Source organism: Dendropsophus ebraccatus, chromosome 4 (genome assembly GCF_027789765.1).
Source record: "Dendropsophus ebraccatus isolate aDenEbr1 chromosome 4, aDenEbr1.pat, whole genome shotgun sequence".
NCBI classification, from domain to species: Eukaryota; Metazoa; Chordata; class Amphibia; order Anura; family Hylidae; genus Dendropsophus; species Dendropsophus ebraccatus.
Window position 1 is genome coordinate 9,770,517 of NC_091457.1, and position 20,892 is coordinate 9,791,408.

Consider the following 20,892-nt stretch of genomic DNA (forward strand, 5'->3'; position numbering starts at 1 on the left):
CACTATATACAGATGCAGCAGAGCCCAGTTTGTTCTCAGATAATGCTGCGATCCTATGACGGATATGAGAGATGATACATGAGGACATCCCAGTGACCGCCTCAGCTCTGCTACACCTGTCGGTTTCAGCTGCAGCTTCGCCACTCTGCTGCCTTCTTCCATAAGCCTCCAGCGTGTCACAGGCTCCATTGATAAAATCCCCCCCCCCCCTGGGATGACCGAGCGGGGCCTGTACCGTGTCCTTGGAGCCGCTGCATGTGATTGACAGCTACCTGCACATACAAAAAATAAAGCGAGGCCCCCATCTCCCCCCACCATGTTGGCGAGGATGCCCTATGGATGCAGGGAATGCCGCGGATGTCAGACCTGTCTGCAGTACAGTTTTCATTCATGCTTCTCTATCTCTCGCCCCCCTCCCATCTTCTCCCTATGGCTTTCCTTTTTTTTTTTTTCCTATTCAGTAAAAAAACACTTGTGGGTGGGCTCAGCGAGCCTTTCCTATCAATCAAGTCAGTGATCTGAGGAGAAGCAGGGGGATAGAAGGGAAGAAACAGAGGGGGAAGATAGCAGAGAGGTGGGTGTGTGATGGTGTTGGTGGTGAGGGGGGGATGATGATGATGGTGGTGGTGGGGAGGGCAGGCTGTAGGGACTCGGAGGGTGTAGTATAGGATAGAGCATCCTTCTCCTAGCAGAGACTGCAGTCCTAAAGGATGAATCCCACCGCTGCTATCTGACCATCAACTTCTCACGAGGTAAGGCTGGCGTCTGACGCTGCCATCCTTGTGCCCATTGTGTATCCTAATGCTTGATATATAGCGTATATGTATGTGATGCCCGCTACCTGTGGCACGATGCTTCACCATGTGAAGAAGCTGGATTATTGATCTGTAGGGATGGATGGGATGGGATTGGTGCGGCTGCTGTCTATAGGTGCTGCTGCTATATAGCTTGTTTATCTGCTATAGGGGAGCAGCCAGGCAGCTCATTGAGTATTCCTTCCACAGAGGCACCTCCGCAGTGTTGTCTTGTGCTGCTGGTCCTGCCGTCATCGAGGTGAGAATATGGTGCAGTTACACCACCGCTCTGCTGTATATTCCATATCCTCTGTCTATCCTGATGCATATATATATATATATATATATATATATATATATATATATATATGTTATATATAACATATAGGTTCCTGACTAATACACCTGTCTGCATTATAATGTAAGGCGACATCCCTGTGCCTCTGCTTTACTGCTGTGTGTCAGTGCTTACTGTAGTCCTGGCATTGCGTTCGTGAACCAGAAGGCTCAGGATGAGCATAATTGATTATATATACTGTATATTATAGGGGTTGGTGTGAATGGCTGCAGTGGATGGGCCTTCTGGTACCAGTGAATGTGATGGGGGGGGGGTATATATAATATATGTAAAGTTTATGTGTACAGCGTCCTCCGGTATATACCATGGGGGGCGGGGGTCCTCATGCTCAGTCAATAGAAGGGCAGCGTCTCTCCTGCCACATCATAATGACACATCGCTGATTCCCCCCGGGGAACTTTCTCCTCCATCCTCCAGATGTTCAGCTCACAGCACAGTACAGTACAACCTCCATCCTCTCCTCAGACCTACACATTTATCAATGGGCAGCCCGGCTCCTATGCTGCATATAGAGGCTGCTCAGTATCACTCCCATTATCTACTGTATATAGGTGACTGCTCAGTATCACCCCCATTATCCATTGTATATAGGTGACCGCTCAGTATCATCTCTGTAATCCACTGTATATAGGTGACCGCTCAGTATCACCCCCATTATGTACTGTATATAGGTGACTTCTCAGTATTACTCCCATTATGTACTGTATATAGGTGACCGATCAGTATCATCTCTGTAATGCACTGTATATAGGTGACCGCTCAGTATCATCTCTGTAATCCATTGTATATAGGTAACCGCTCAGTATCATCTCTGTAATCCATTGTATATAGGTGACCGCTCAGTATCATCTCTGTAATCCATTGTATATAGGTGACCGCTCAGTATCATCTCTGTAACCCACTGTATATAGGTGACTGCTCAGTATCATCTCTGTAATCCACTGTATATAGGTAACCGCTCAGTATCATCTCTGTAATCCATTGTATATAGGTGACCGCTCAGTATCATCTCTGTAATCCATTGTATATAGGTGACCGCTCAGTATCATCTCTGTAACCCACTGTATATAGGTAACCGCTCAGTATCATCTCTGTAATCCATTGTATATATGTGACCGCTCAGTATCATCTCTGTAATACATTGTATATAGGTGACCGCTCAGTATCATCTCTGTAATACATTGTATATAGGTGACCGCTCAGTATCATCTCTGCAATTCATTGTATATAGGTGACCGCTCAGTATCATCTCTGTAATGCACTGTATATAGGTGACCGCTCAGTATCATCTCTGTAATCCATTGTATATAGGTGACTCCTCAGTATCATCTCTGTAATCCATTGTATATAGGTGACTGCTCAGTATCATCTCTGTAATCCATTGTATATAGGTGACTCCTCAGTATCATCTCTGTAATCCATTGTATATAGGTGACTGCTCAGTATCATCTCTGTAACCCACTGTATATAGGTGACCGCTCAGTATCATCTCTGTAATCCATTGTATATAGGTGACTCCTCAGTATCATCTCTGTAATCCATTGTATATAGGTGACCGCTCAGTATCATCTCTGTAATCCATTGTATATAGGTGACCGCTCAGTATCATCTCTGTAATCCATTGTATATAGGTGACCGCTCAGTATCATCTCTGTAATCCATTGTATATAGGTGACCGCTCAGTATCATCTCTGTAATCCATTGTATATAGGTGACCGCTCAGTATCATCTCTGTAATCCATTGTATATAGGTGACTGCTCAGTATCATCTCTGTAATCCATTGTATATAGGTGACCGCTCAGTATCATCTCTGCAATTCATTGTATATAGGTGACCGCTCAGTATCATCTCTGTAATCCACTGTATATAGGTGACTGCTCAGTATTATCTCTGTAATCCACTGTATATAGGTGACCGCTCAGTATCATCTCTGTAATCCACTGTATATAGGTGACTGCTCAGTATTATCTCTGTAATCCACTGTATATAGGTAACCGCTCAGCATCATCTCTGTAATACATTGTATATAGGTGACCGCTCAGTATCATCTCTGTAATACATTGTATATAGGTGACCGCTCAGTATCATCTCTGTAATCCATTGTATATAGGTGACCGCTCAGTATCATCTCTGTAAATCATTGTATATAGGTGACTGCTCAGTATCATCTCTATAATCCATTGTATATAGGTGACTGCTCAGTATCATCTCTGTTATCCACTGTATATAGGTGACCGCTCAGTATCATCTCTATAATCCATTGTATATAGGTGACCGCTCAGTATCATCTCTATAATCCATTGTATATAGGTGACTGCTCAGTATCATCTCTGTAATCCATTGTATATAGGTGACTGCTCAGTATCATCTCTGTAATACATTGTATATAGGTGACCGCTCAATATCATCTCTGTAATCCATTGTATATAGGTGACCGCTCAGTATCATCTCTGTAATCCACTGTATATAGGTGACTGCTCAGTATTATCTCTGTAATCCATTCTATATAGGTGACTGCTCAGTATCATCTCTGTAATCCACTGTATATAGGTGACTGCTCAGTATCATCTCTGTAATACACTGTATATAGGTGACCGCTCAGTATCATCTCTGTAATCCATTGTATATAGGTGACTGCTCAGTATCACTTCCATATTCTCTATAATCCATTGTATATAGGTGACTGCTCAGTATCACTTCCACAATCTCTATAATCCATTCTACAGTATATAGGTGACTGCTCAGTATCACTTCCATATTCTCTATAGTCCATTGTATATAGGTGACTGCTCAGTATCACTTCCATATTCTCTATAATCCATGGTATATAGGTGACTGCTCAGTATCACTTCCACAATCTCTATAATCCATTGTGCAGTATATAGGTGACTGCTCAGTATCACTTCCATATTCTCTATAGTCCATTGTATATAGGTGACTGCTCAGTATCACTTCCATATTCTCTATAGTCCATTGTATATAGGTCACTGCTCAGTAACACTTCCATATTCTCTATAGTCCATTGTATATAGGTGACTGCTCAGTATCACTTCCACAATCTCCATAATCCATTATATATAGGTCACTGCTCAGTATCACTTCTACAATCTCTATAATGCATTGTACAGTATATAGGTGACTGCTCAGTATCACTTCCACAATCTCTATAATGCACTGTACAGTATATAGGTGACTGCTCAGTATCACTTCCACAATCTCTATAATCCACTGTATATACACTAGGTGACCACTCAGTATCACTTCCACAGTATGTTTCCCATTGTATATAGACAGTTCAGCATCACTGCGGTCTATGTACTGCATTGATTATAGGTAAGGGCACAGTATCACTTCCATATATGATCCAATGTTATAGGCAGCTGCTCAGTCCTGATCAGATTTGGCTGTGGATCCCACAAGCTGCAGATCTCAGGCTGCGGATGGATCAGACATGGCGGCGGACACCTACTGGATTGTATGATGACACATACTTAGTGCTCTCAGTTATTGAAGGGGGTTGCTCAGTATCACTTCCCCCATGTGCACATTATATCTTAGGGTGATGTGGTACATCACATGTGAAACCCCAGAGCATTGTGTTTAATATGGTATTAAAAATACATAGAAACATTGGTGAAGATTGATGTTCTGATGTTGGAAGCAGGAAACATGGCGGAGTGTGGGGATCTGACTGATAGTGATATGTAGATGCGCGGGCATCTCCAGAGCGGGAGGTCTTGTGGGGTTTCCAGTGTGCAATGGTCAGTACCAATGAAAAGAGTCCAAGGAAGGATGACCTAGGAGCGGGGCAGGGTCATTGATGTGGGGGGCTAGCCATCTGGGCCGATCCCACAAAAGGGTTTATGTGACCCCTGTCCACCCCCGATAGTGTCTACACTGGGCACTGGGTCTGATGGGTCACGTCCTCCATCATGTGGGCAGCCAGGTACATGTGCGTCACCCACCTGGGGAAGAAATGGCACCAGGATGCACCATGGGACGTAGACAAGATGGCGGGAGCAGTAGGCGATGTTCTGCTGGAGACCTTAGGGGGGTTTATCAAACATGGTGTAAAGTGAAACTAGTTCAGTTGCCCCTAGCAACCAATCAGATTCCACCTTTCATTCCTCACAGACTCTTTGGAAAATGAAAGGTGGAATTTGATTGGTTGCTAGGGGCAACTGAGCCAGTTTCACTTTAAACCATGTTTGATAAATCTCCCCCCTTGTGTATGGGGTCCAGGCATTGGAGGGGCACATCAGAGGGCTACAGGGTCAGGGCCTTGAAGGTACACATCTATGGGGTCAAGGCCTTGGAGGGTCCATATCACAGGGCTATGGAGTCTGGGCCCTGGGGAGGAAACATCACAGGGCTCAAGGGCCTGAGCTTTAGAGGAAAACATCACAGAGCTATGGGTCCAGACCCCGGGAGACACATCACAGGCTATGGGGTCTGGGCCTTAGAGGGACACATCATAGGGCTATGGGCTTCAAGCCTTGGGGGCTATGGGGTTTGGGCCTATAGAGGACAGATCACAGGGCTATAGGGTCTGGGCCAATAGGGAACACATCACAGGGCTATGGCATCCGGCCTTAAAGGGACACAACGCAAGGCTATAGGTTGGGGCCTATTGGGGTTGGGGCCTTGTTAGTAAGGAGTTTCATTGTCATGGCTGATAATCAAATCAACCCCTCCTGATCCTTCAGCAATCTCATTGAGATCCACATTGCTGTCAATGAAGGATTTATATATGTGTCGGATCCCATATGTGACGATCAGCGGGGTCTCCCATACACACTGTCAGCAGACATCCCTGTAATGTGACCAGGCAGCTCCCTCACTCTCCGAGGCCCAGGCCCTGACCCCACTACTCATTCCTCTCTTCAGGTTGTCACTTGGGGGTCTCGGATAGCCCGTCTGGCTGTGGGGTGAGGGGGTTCCGCTCCCGTCTAAACTGTTCTGTTTATCTTCTGTCTAATTCGGTTTGGTTTCCTTCATGATAAACCAATCTGCAGACGTCCCGAGGGCCGAGCTTCAGGAGACGTCTTACAAACTGTGACATTTCATCCCTGATGAGGACACAAACAATTTCAGACATGTTCATGCCGAGCGCTCAGGGGGAGCAGACATTTTATTTAAACGGCCCCAATTATTGTGTGTCCCCCCCCCCCCCCAGTATATCCACGACAGCCACGTACATAGCTTCACAACTTCACTACAAATACTAAAATTACTGATGAATTGTAATGAATCCTTTTCCCATAGGAATACGATACCTATAACTCCCACACCTTCATTCCCTGTATAATCCCCACACCCTCATACCCTGTATAATTCCCACCCTCATACCCTGTAAAATTCCCACACCCTCATACCCTGTATAATTCCCACACCCTCATACCCTGTATAATTCCCACACCCTCATACCCTGTATAATCCCCACACCCTCATACCCTATATAATTCCCACCACCTCATACCCTGTATAATTCCCACACCCTCATACCCTGTATAATTCCCACACCCTCATACCCTGTATAACTCCCCCCCCTCATACCCTGTATATTCCCCACACCCTCATACCCTGTATAATGCCCACACCCTCATACCCTGTATAATTCCCACACCCTCATACCCTGTATAATTCCCAGCACCTCATACCCTGTATAACTCCCCCCCCCTCATACCCTGTATATTCCCCACACCCTCATACCCTGTATAATTCCCACACTTTCATACCCTGTATAAATCCCCCCCCCTCATACCCTGTATAATTCCCACACCCTCATACCCTGTATAATTCCCACACCCTCATACCCTGTATAATTCCCACACCTTCATACCCTGTATAAATCCCCCCCCCTCATACCCTGTATAATTCCCACACCCTCATACCCTGTATAATTCCCACACCCTCATACCCTGTATAATTCCCACACCCTCATACCCTGTATAATTCCCACACCCTCATACCCTGTATAATTCCCACACCCTCATACCCTGTATAATTCCCACCCTCATACCCTGTATAATTCCCCCCCCCCTCATACCCTGTATAATTCCCACACCTTCATACCCTGTATAATTCCCACACCCTCATACCCTGTATAATTCCCACACCCTCATACCCTGTATAATCCCCACACCCTCATACCCTGTATAACTCCCCCCCCCCCATCATACTCTGTATAATTCCCACACCCTCATACCCTGTATAATCCCCACACCCTCATACCCTGTATAATTCCCACACCCTCATACCCTGTATAATTCCCACACCCTCATACACTGTATAATTCCCACCCTCATACCCTGTATAACTCCCCCCCCTCATACCCTGTATATTCCCCACACCCTCATACCCTGTATAATGCCCACACCCTCATACCCTGTATAATTCCCACACCCTCATACCCTGTATAATTCCCACCACCTCATACCCTGTATAACTCCCCCCCCTCATACCCTGTATATTCCCCACACCCTCATACCCTGTATAATCCCCACACCCTCATACCCTGTATAATTCCCACCACCTCATACCCTGTATAACTCCCCCCCCCCCTCATACCCTGTATATTCCCCACACCCTCATACCCTGTATATTCCCCACACCCTCATACTCTGTATAATCCCCCCCCTCATACCCTATATAATTCCCACACCCTCATACCCTGTATAGTCCCCACACCCTCATACCCTGTATAATTCCCACACCCTCATACCCTGTATAATTCCCATACCGTCATACCCTGTATAATTCCCACATTCTCATACCAGGTATAATTCCCACCCTCATACCCTGCATAATTCCCACACCCTCATACCCTGTATAATGCCCACACCCTCATACCCTGTATAATTCCCACACCCTCATACCCTGTATAGTCCCCACACCCTCATACCCTGTATAATTCCCACACCCTCATACCCTGTATACATCCCACACCCTCATACCCTGTATAATTCCCACACCCTCATACCCTGTATAGTCCCCACACCCTCATACCCTGTATAATTCCCACACCCTCATACCCTGTATAATTCCCACACCCTCATACCCTGTATACATCCCACACCCTCATACCCTGTATAATTCCCACACCCTCATACCCTGTATAATTCCCACGCCCTCATACCCTGTATAATTCCCACCACCTCATACCCTGTATAACTCCCCCCCTCATACCCTGTATAATCCCCACACCCTCATACCCTGTATAATTCCCACACCCTCATACCCTGTATAATCCCCACACCCTCATACCCTATATAATCCCCACACCCTCATACCCTGTATAACTCCCCCCCCCCTCATACCCTGTATAATCCCCACACCCTCATACCCTGTATAATGCCCACACCCTCATACCCTGTATAATTCCCACACCCTCATACCCTGTATAGTCCCCACACCCTCATACCCTGTATAATTCCCACACCCTCATACCCTGTATAGTCCCCACACCCTCATACCCTGTATAATTCCCACACCCTCATACCCTGTATAATCCCCCCCCCCTCATACCCTGTATATCTCCCCCCCCTCATACTCTGTATAATTCCCACACCCTCATACTCTGTATAATCCCCCCCCCCTTCATACCCTGTATAATTCCCACCCTCATACCCTGTATAATTCCCACACCCTCATACCCTGTATAATTCCCATACCGTCATACCCTGTATAATTCCCACATTCTCATACCCTGTATAATTCCCACACCCTCATACCCTGCATAATTCCCACACCCTCATACCCTGTATAACTCCCCTCCCCCCTCATACCCTGTATAATTCCCACACCCTCATACGCTGTATAATTCCCATCACCTCATACCCTGTATAATTCCCACACCCTCATACCCTGTATAGTCCCCACACCCTCATACCCTGTATAGTCCCCACACCCTCATACCCTGTATAATTCCCACACCCTCATACCCTGTATAATTCCCACACCCTTATACCCTGTATAATCCCCACACCCTCATACCCTGTATAGTCCCCACACCCTCATACCCTGTATAATTCCCACACCCTCATACCCTGCATAATTCCCACACCCTCATACCCTGTATAATCCCCACACCCTCATACCCTGTATAATGCCCACACCCTCATACCCTGTATAATTCCCACACCCTCATACCCTGTATAATTCCCACACCCTCATACCCTGTATACATCCCACACCCTCATACCCTGTATAATTCCCACACCCTCATACCCTGTATAATTCCCACGCCCTCATACCCTGTATAATTCCCACGCCCTCATACCCTGTATAATTCCCACCACCTCATACCCTGTATAACTCCCCCCCCCTCATACCCTGTATAATTCCCACACCCTTATACCCTGTATAATTCCCACACCCTCATACCCTATATAATCCCCACACCCTCATACCCTGTATAACTCCCCCCCCTCATACCCTGTATAATCCCCACACCCTCATACCCTGTATAATGCCCACACCCTCATACCCTGTATAATTCCCACACCCTCATACCCTGTATAGTCCCCACACCCTCATACCCTGTATAATTCCCACACCCTCATACCCTGTATATCTCCCCCCCCCTCATACTCTGTATAATTCCCACACCCTCATACTCTGTATATCTCCCCCCCCCTTCATACCCTGTATAATTCCCACCCTCATACCCTGTATAATTCCCACACCCTCATACCCTGTATAATTCCCATACCGTCATACCCTGTATAATTCCCACATTCTCATACCCTGTATAATTCCCACACCCTCATACCCTGCATAATTCCCACACCCTCATACCCTGTATAACTCCCCTCCCCCCTCATACCCTGTATAATTTCCACACCCTCATACCCTGTATAATTCCCACCACCTCATACCCTGTATAACTCCCCCCCCCCTCATACCCTGTATAATTCCCACACCCTCATACCCTGTATAATTCCCACACCCTCATACCCTGTATAAATCCCATACGTCATACTCTGTATAATTCCGACACCCTCATACCCTGTATAATTCCCACGCCCTCATACCCTGTATAATTCCCCCCCTCCTCAAACCTGTACTCTGTATAATCCCCACACCTTCCTACCCTGTATAATTCCCCCCCCCCTCATACCCTGTATAATCCCCACACCCTCATACCCTGTATAATTTCCACACCCTCATACCCTATATAATTCCCACACCCTCATACCCTGTATAATTCCCACACCGTCATACCCTGTATAATTCCCACACCCTCATACCCTGTATAATCCCCACCCTCATACCCTGTATAATTCCCACACCCTCATACCCTGTATAATTCCCACACCCTCATACCCTGTATAATTCCCACACCCTCATACCCTGTATAATTCCCACACCCTCATACCCTGTATAATCCCCACACCCTCATACCCTGTATAATTCCCACACCCTCATACCCTGTATAATTCCCACACCCTCATACCCTGTATATACCCCCCCTCATACCCTGTATAATTCCCGCCCTCATATCCTGTATAATCCCCACACCCTCATACCCTGTATAATCCCCACACCCTCATACCCTGTATAATTCCCCCCCCCCCCTCATACCCTGTATAATTCCCACACCCTCATACCCTGTATAATTCCCACACCCTCATACCCTGTATAATCCCCACACCCTCATACCCTGTATAATTCCCACACCCTCATACCCTGTATAATTCCCACACCCTCATACCCTGTATAATCCCCACACCTTCATACCCTGTATATACCCGCCCTCATACCCTGTATAATCCCCACACCCTCATACCCTGTATAATCCCCACACCCTCATACCCTGTATAATCCCCACACCCTCATACCCTGTATAATTCCCACACCCTCATACCCTGTATAATTCCCCCCCCCCTCATACCCTGTATAATTCCCACACCCTCATACCCTGTATAATCCCCACACCCTCATAACCCTGTATAATCCCCACACCCTCATACCCTGTATAATTCCCACACCCTCATACCCTGTATAATTCCCACACCCTCATACCCTGTATAATTCCCCCCCCCCTCATACCCTGTATAATTCCCACACCCTCATACCCTGTATAATCCCCACACCCTCATACCCTCTATAATCCCCACACCCTCATACCCTGTATAATTCCCACACCCTCATACCCTGTATAATTCCCACACCCTCATACCCTGTATAATCCCCCCCCTCATACGCTGTATAATTCCCACACCCTCATACCCTGTATAATTCCCACACCCAGTGGCGGATTATAATGTGGGCGGTTTGGGCGGCCGCCCGGGGCCCGAGGCTCCGGGGGGGCCCATGCCACGCCGCCCACATTATAATGCCGTCCGGGAGGCCCCCTTTCCCTCGCCACTGCAGGCTCTTGTGACCGCAAGCATTGTTTCGCTTGCTGTCATAAGAGTCTCCGGCTGGGAGCGCACGTACCGGAAGTCTGGGCCGAGGCGGCACTAGGAGCTGTGTGATGCGCGCGCTGTCAGGGAGAGGACGGGACACCCCCGGCAGCCGCGTATCATCCGGAGACTGCAGAAGGAGAGAGAATTGACGGGGGAACGCAGGGTAGGTGAGTTGTATTTAGTTATTTTTGTGTTATTTACTGATGGGGGGGGGGGGAATCTATGAAGGGGAGAAGAGGGGGACCATCTATAAAGGGAAGGGGGAGAGGGGGACCATCTATAAAGGGGGAAAATAGGCGGACCATCTATATAGGGAGGGGGGAGAGGGGGACCATCTATAAAGGGGGGAAAGAGGGGGACCATCTATAAGGGGAGAAGAGGGGGGACCATCTATAAAGGGGGGAAAGAGGGGGGACCATCTATAAAGGGGGGGGGGGGGGAAAGGGAGACCATCTATAAAGGGGGGAAAGAGGGGGACCATCTATAAGGGGAGAAGAGGGGGGACCATCTATAAAGGGGGAAAGAGGACGACCATTTATATAGGGAGGGGGGGAGAGGGGGACCATCTATAAAGGGGGAAAGAGGGGGAACATCTATAAAGGGGGGAACGAGGGGGACCATCTATAAGGGGGAAAGAGGGGGACCATCTATAAAGGGGGGAAAGAGGGGGACCATCTATAAGGGGAGAAGAGGGGGGACCATCTATAAAGGGGGGAAAGAGGGGGGACCATCTATAAAGGGGGGAAAGAGGGGGACCATCTATAAAGGGGGAAGAGGGGGACCATCTATAAAGGGGGAAAGAGGGGGACCATCTATAAAGGGGGGAAAGAGGGGGACCATCTATAAAGGGGGGAAAGAGGGGGGACCATCTATAAAGGGGGGAAAGAGGGGGGACCATCTATAAAGGGGGGAAATAGGGGGACCATCTATAAAGGGGGAAAGAGGACGACCATTTATATAGGGAGGGGGGAGAGGGGGACCATCTATAAGGGAGGGGGGGAGAGGGGGACCATCTATAAGGGGGGGAAAGAGGGGGGACCATCTATAAAGGGGGGAAAGAGGGGGACCATCTATAAGGGAGGGGGAGAGGGGGACCATCGATAAGGGAGGGGGGAGGGGGGAGAGGGGGGCCATCTATAAAGGGGGGAAAGAGGGGGACCATCTATAAAGGGGGGAAAGAGGGGGACCATCTATAAAGGGGGAAGAGGGGGACCATATATAAGGGAGGGGGGAGAGGGGGACCATCTATAAAGGGGGAAAGAGGGGGACCATCTATAAGGGGGGAAAAGAGGGGGACCATCTATAAGGGGGAAGGAGGGGGACCATCTATAAGAAGGGAAGAGGGGGACCATCTATAAAGGGGGAAAGAGGTAGACCATCTATAAAGGAGGGAAAGAGGGGGGACCATCTATAAAGGGGGGAAATAGGGGGACCATCTATAAAGGGGGAAAGAGGACGACCATTTATATAGGGAGGGGGGAGAGGGGGACCATCTATAAGGGAGGGGGACCATCTATAAGAGAGGGAAAGAGGGGGGACCATCTATAAAGGGGGGAAAGAGGGGGACCATCTATAAGGGGGGAAGAGGGGGACCATCTATAAGGGAGGGGGACCATCTATAAGGGAGGGGGGGAGAGGGGGACCATCTATAAGGGAGGGGGGGAGAGGGGGACCATCTATAAAGGGGGGAAAGAGGGGGACCATCTATAAAGGGAGGAAAGAGGGGGACCATCTATAAGGGGGGAAGAGGGGGACCATATATAAGGGAGGGGGGGAGAGGGGGACCATCTATAAAGGGGGGAAAGAGGGGGACCATCTATAAGGGGGAAGGAGGGGACCATCTATAAGGGGGGAAGAGGGGGACCATCTATAAAGGGGAAAAGAGGGGGAACATCTATAAAGGGGGAAAGAGGGGGACCATCTATAAAGGGGGGAAAGAGGGGGACCATCTATAAGGGGGGAAAGAGGGGGACCATCTATAAAGGGGGAAAGAGGGGGACCATCTATAAGGGAGGGGGGAGAGGGGGACCATCTATAGAGGGGAAAGAGGGGGGCCATCTATAAGGGGGGAAAGAGGGGGACCATCTATAAAGGGGGAAAGAGGGGGACCATCTATAAGGGGGGAAAGAGGGGGGCCATCTATAAGGGAGGGGGGGAGAGGGGGACCATCTATAAGGGGGGGAAAGAGGGGGACCATCTATAAAGGGGGAAAGAGGGGGACCATCTATAGAGGGGGAAAGAGGGGGACCATCTATAGAGGGGGAAAGAGGGGGACCATCTATAAGGGGGGGAAAGAGGGGGGACCATGTATAAAGGGGGAAAGAGGGGGACCATCTATAAGGGGGGAAGAGGGGGACCATCTATAAGGGAGGGGGGGAGAGGGGGACCATCTATAAGGGGGGGGGAAGAGGGGGACCATCTATAAGGGAGGGGGGAGAGGGGGACCATCTATAAGGGAGGGGGGAGAGGGGGACCATCTATAAGGGGGGAAAGAGGGGGACCATCTATAGAGGGGGAAAGAGGGGGACCATCTATAGAGGGGGAAAGAGGGGGACCACCTATAAAGGGGGAAAGAGGGGGACCATCTATAAGAGAGGAAAGAGGGGGACAATCTATAGAGGGGGAAAGAGGGAGACCATCTATAAAGGGGGACCATCTCCTATAGGATTAGCACCCTCCTCTCCTGACATCCTCTGTGCTGCTGGGACCTCCCCTATAGATCAGCACCCTCCTCTCCTGACATCCTCTGTGCTGCTGGGCACGGCGACCTCCCCTATAAGACCAGCACCCTCCTCTCCTGACATCCTCTGTGCTGCTCGGACCTCTCCTATAGATCAGCACTCTCCTCTCCTGACATCCTCTGTGCTGCTGTGACCTCCCCTATAGATCAGCACCCTCTTCTCCTGACATCCTCTGTGCTGCTCGAAAATCTCCTATAAGATCAGCACCCTCCTCTCCTGACATCCTCTGTGCTGCTGTGACCTCTCCTATAAGATCAGCAACCTCCTCTCCTGACATCCTCTGTGCTGCTGCGACCTTGGGGGGGGGCAACATCAAGGGACCAGGTGAGGTGAAAATATGTTTATTGGGGGCAGTGGAGGTGGGGTGGGCAATGTTTACTGGGGGTAGCAGCAAGGGACCAAACATTATGTTTATTGGGGACAGTGGGGAGGGGGGGCTCAGTAGCGGATTATAATGTGGGCGAATTGACTTGTGGGGGGGAGGGCCCAGGTTGGGTGGACAGCCCGGGTAAGGGTACATTTAATCCGCCACTGCCCACACCCTCTCACGCTGTATAACTCCCACACCCTCATACCCTGTATAATTCCCACACCCTCTCACGCTGTATAACTCCCACACCCTCATACCCTGTATAATTTCCCCCCCCCCCCATACCCTGTATAATTCCCACAGCCTCATACTCTGTATAATCCCCACACCTTCATACCCTCTATAATTCCCACCACCTCATACTCTGTATAATTCCCACACCCTCATACCCTCTATAATCCCCACACCTTCATACCCTCTATAATTCCCACAGCCTCATACTCTGTATAATTCCCACACCCTCATAACCCTGTATAATTCCCACACCCTCATAACCCTGTATAATCCCCATACCCTCATACCCTGTATAATCCCCACACCTTCATACCCTCTATAATTCCCACAGCCTCATACTCTGTATAATTCCCACACCCTCATAACCCTGTATAATTCCCACACCCTCATAACCCTGTATAATCCCCATACCCTCATACCCTGTATAATCCCCACACCCTCATACCCTGTATAATTCCCCCCCTCATACCCTGTATAATTCCCACACCCTCATACCCTGTATAATCCCCACACCCTAATACCCTGTATAATTCCCACACCCTCATACCCTGTATAATCCCCACACCCTCATACCCTGTATAATTCCCACACCCTCATACCCTGTATAATCCCCCCCCTCATACCCTGTATATACCCCCCCTCATACCCTGTATAATTCCCACACCCTCATACCCTGTATAATCCCCACACCCTCATACCCTGTATAATTCCCACACTCTCATACCCTGTATAATCCCCCCCTCATACCCTGTATAATTCCCACACCCTCATACCCTGTATAATTCCCACACCCTCATACCCTTTATAATCCCCACACCCTCATACCCTCTATAATCCCCACACCTTTATACCCTGTATAATCCCCACACCCTCATACCCTGTATAATCCCCACACCCTCATACCCTGTATAATTCCCACCCTCATACCCTGTATAATTCCCATCACCTCATACCCTGTATAATTTCCACACCTTCATACCCTGTATAATTCCCACACCTTCATACCCTGTATAATTCCCACACCCTCATACCCTGTATAATTCCCACACCCTCATACCCTGTATAATCCCCACACCCTCATACCCTGTATAATTCCCACACCCTCATACCCTGTATAATCCCCCCCCTCATACCCTGTATATACCCCCCCTCATACCCTGTATAATTTCCACACCCTCATACCCTGTATAATCCCCACACCCTCATACCCTGTATAATTCCCACACTCTCATACCCTGTATAATCCCCCCCTCATACCCTGTATAATTCCCACACCCTCATACCCTGTATAATCCCCCCCCCCTCATACCCTTTATAATCCCCACACCCTCATACCCTCTATAATCCCCACACCTTTATACCCTGTATAATCCCCACACCCTCATACCCTGTATAATCCCCACACCCTCATACCCTGTATAATTCCCACCCTCATACCCTGTATAATTCCCATCACCTCATACCCTGTATAATTTCCACACCTTCATACCCTGTATAATTCCCACACCTTCATACCCTGTATAATTCCCACGCCCTCATACCCTGTATAATTCCCACACCCTCATACCCTGTATAATTCCCACACCCTCATACCCTGTATAATCCCCACACCCTCATACCCTGTTTAATTCCCACACCCTCATACCCTGTATAATCCCCACACCCTCATACCCTGTATAATTCCCACACCCTCATACCCTGTATAATTCCCGCCCTCATACCCTGTATAATTCCCACCCTCATACCCTGTATAAATCCCATACCTTCATACCGTGTATAATTCCCACACCCTCATACCCTGTATAATCCCCACACCCTCATACCCTGTATAATTCCCCCCCTCATACTCTGTATAATTCCCACACCCTCATACCCTGTATATACCCCCCCCCATACCCTGTATAATTCCCACACCCTCATACCCTGTATAATTCCCACACTCTCATACCCTGTATAACTCCCACACCCTCATACCCTGTATATACCCCCCCCATACCCTGTATAATTCCCACACCCTCATACCCTGTATAATTCCCCCCCCCTCATACCCTGTATAATTCCCCCCCTCATACTCTGTATAATTCCCACACCCTCATACCCTGTATAATTCCCACACCCTCATACCCTGTATAATCCCCCCCTCATACCCTGTATAATTCCCACACCCTCATACCCTGTATAATTCCCACACCCTCATACCCTGTATAATTCCCACACCCTCATACCCTGTATAATTCCCACACCCTCATACCCTGTATAATTCCCACACCCTCATACCCTGTATAATTCCCCCCCCCCATACCCTGTATAATCCCCACACCCTCATACCCAATATAACTCCCCCCCCCCTCATACCCTGTATAATTCCCACATCCTCATACCCTGTATAATTCCCACACCCTAATACCCTGTATAATTCCCACACCCTCATACCCTGTATATACCCCCCCCCTCATACCCTGTATAATTCCCACACCCTTATACCCTGTATAATTCCCACCCTCATACCCTGTATAATTCCCCCCCCTCATACCCTGTATAAATCCCACACCCTCATACCCTGTATAATTCCCCCCCTCATACCCTGTATAATTCCCACACCCTCATACCCTGTATAATTCCCACACCCTCATACCCTGTATAATTCCCACCCTCATACCCTGTATAATCCCCACACCCTCATACCCTGTATAATCCCCACACCCTCATACCCTGTATAATTCCCACCCTCATACCCTGTATAATCCCCACACCCTCATACCCTGTATAATCCCCACACCCTCATAACCCTGTATAATCCCCCCCCCTCATACCCTGTATAATCCCCCCCCTCATACCCTGTATATACCCCCCCCTCATACCCTGTATAATTCCCACAACCTCATACACTGTATATACCCCCCCTCATACCCTGTATAATTCCCACACCCTCATACCCTGTATAATCCCCACACCCTCATAACCCTGTATAATCCCCACACCCTCATAACCCTGTATAATCCCCCCCCTCATACCCTGTATAATCCCCCCCCTCATACCCTGTATATACCCCCCCCCTCATACCCTGTATAATTCCCACAACCTCATACACTGTATATACCCCCCCTCATACCCTGTATAATTCCCACACCCTCATACCCTGTATAATTCCCACCCTCATACCCTGTATAATTCCCACACCCTCATACCCTGTATAATTCCCACACCCTCATACCCTGTATAATCCCACACCCTCATACCCTGTATAATTCCCACACCCTCATACCCTGTATAATTCCCCCCCCTCATACCCTGTATAATTCCCACACCCTCATACCCTGTATAATTCCCACACCCTCATACCCTGTATAATTCCCACGCCCTCATACCCTGTATAACTCCCACACCCTCATACCCTGTATAATTCCCACACCCTCATACCCTGTATAATTCCCACACCCTCATACCCTGTATAATTCCCACACCCTCATACCCTGTATAATTCCCACACCCTCATACCCTGTATAATTCCCACACCCTCATACCCTGTATAGTCCCCCCCCCATACCCTGTATATACCCCCCCTCATACCCTGTATAATTCCCACACCCTCATACCCTGTATATACCCCCCCTCATACCCTGTATAATCCCCACACCCTCATACCCTGTATAATTCCCATGTCTTCATACTGTATCTTGTAGGAAATACTCTTATGCAATGGTGTTTTTGGAGACTTTTTAGGTGGCTAAAAAATACCCAGAAAATAAAGGTTTAACCATACTGGGAAGAAGTAGTGACATAGAACTACCAGAGGGGGCAGTGCCAGGGATACATTGGGATTGGTATTGTGCCTTATGATATTGAAATTGTTTACACCATGAAAGGGTTTATGCTGTTATACTGATACGTATAGACAAGGACCTCTCAGCCCTGGATTAGGTCACTGGCCTTCTGCTGTGTGTGTATGTATATAGGAGACCTGCACCCCGCAGCTGGGAATTGCAGTACCTAGCTTTGTACATCACATGACTAGAAAGGAATTTCAAGACAATCATTGGTTATCAAAAACCTGACTAAGGATAGGTAAAGAAAACCTGACTACTGATAGGTATCAAAAACCTGGCTACCAAAGCTAGCCAAAACCTGACTATTGATAGTTACTGAAAACCTGACTACCGATAGCTACTGAAAATCAGACTACTGATAGCTACCGAAAACCTGACTACCGATAGCTACTGAAAACCTGACAACTCATAGAAAAAAACCTGACTACCAAAGCTAACAAAAAACCTGACTACCGATAGTTCCTGAACACCTGACTACTGATAGCTATGGAAAAGCTGACTACCATTACCTACCGAAAAGCAGACTACCAAAGCTGCCGAAAAGCTGACTACATATAGCTACCAAATACCTCATCATCCAGCCACCTGTGCTTCCCTCACCTTCACATGCCCCCCACCGGCCACAAAGCCCAAGCTCCACCGGGAATTCTGGGAAGAAGGATATGTAAAGCAGCTCCCTGGTGCCACAATCGATGCATGGCCACTTTAAGAAGCCTAGGGCCCTGTTCACACATCTGTAATCCTGTCCGTGATCGGGGACGTACAACTACAAGCAGGATTAATGTTCACTTAGACTACAGTATTCTCCCCGACCTCCCCATACAGCATGGCCGGAGAGGTCACAGCCGCACAGCTTATCCCTCTAGAGAAGGGCTGTCCCACTGCGGCCCACCACTCCCATCATGCCTGGACTGACAGAGCTCTAGCTCTCAGGGCAGGATGGGAGTGGTAGTTGTGAAACAGCTGGAGGTTTGCGTGTGTGACACCTGAGCTGTAGAACAGTATAGTCCGCTGACATCATGGGGCAGTCAGGAGGCCGAGATGGTAAACCGAAACCACTAGAGCAGCAGGTCCGTCTGACTACCTCCGAAAGGTGGCACCACAGAAGGACGTGGTATATCCTCCTTCTTCCCAGACTATTTCTGGAAATCTTATGGGGGCTCTGATAATAGCTGGCAATATTATGGGGGCACTGACTGTGTGTAACAATGTTATGGGGGCACTGACTGTGTGTAACAATGTTATGGGGGCACTGACTGTGTGTAACAATATTATGGGGGCACTGACTGTGTGTAACAATGTTATGGGGGCACTGACTGTGTGTAACAATGTTATGGGGGCACTGACTGTGTGTAACAATATTATGGGGGCACTGACTGTGTGTAACAATGTTATGGGGGCACTCACTGTGTGTAACAATGTTATGGGGCACTCACTGTGTGTAACAATGTTATGGGGCACTGACTATGTTTAACAATGTTATGGGGCACTGACTGTGTGTAACAATGTTATGGGGGCACTGACTGTGTGTAACAATGTTATGGGGGCACTGACTGTGTGTAACAATGTTATATAGGCACTGATTGTGTGTAACAATGTTACATGGGCACTGACTATGTGTAACAATGTTATGGGGGTACTGACTGTGTGTAACAATGTTATGGAAACACTGACTGTGTGTAACAATGTTATGGGGGCACTGACTGTGTGTAACAATGTTATGGGGGCACTGACTGTGTGTAACAATGTTATGGGGGCACTGAGTGTGTGTAACAATGTTATGGGGGCACTGACTGTGTGTAACAATGTTATGGGGGCACTGAGTGTGTAAAAGAATATTATGGGGGCACTGACTGTGTGTAACAATGTTATGGGGGCACTGAGTGTGTAAAAGAATATTATGGGGCACTGACTGTGTGTAACAATGTTATGGGGGCACTGAGTGTGTAAAAGAATATTATGGGGCACTGACTGTGTGTAACAATGTTATGGGGGCACTGAGTGTGTAAAAGAATATTATGGGGCACTGACTGTGTGTAACAATGTTATGGGGGCACTGAGTGTGTAAAAGAATATTATAGGGCACTGACTGTGTGTAACAATGTTATGGGGGCACTGACTGTGTGTAACAATGTTATGGGGGTACTGACTGTGT

At 48.2% G+C, this 20,892-nt stretch overlaps 1 protein-coding gene across 1 annotated transcript in view; it reads left to right on the forward strand.

Annotated features, from left to right (window-relative positions):
- The first annotated feature begins 673 nt into the window (after window positions 1-673).
- The window catches only part of PTPN5 (protein tyrosine phosphatase non-receptor type 5), a 63,413-nt gene continuing 43,194 nt past the window's right edge, over window positions 674-20,892 (forward strand). Inside the window, exon 1 of the mRNA XM_069968062.1 lies at window positions 674-752. The gene's annotated coding sequence lies outside the window, so the exon portion shown is untranslated. The remainder of the gene's footprint in view (window positions 753-20,892) is intronic.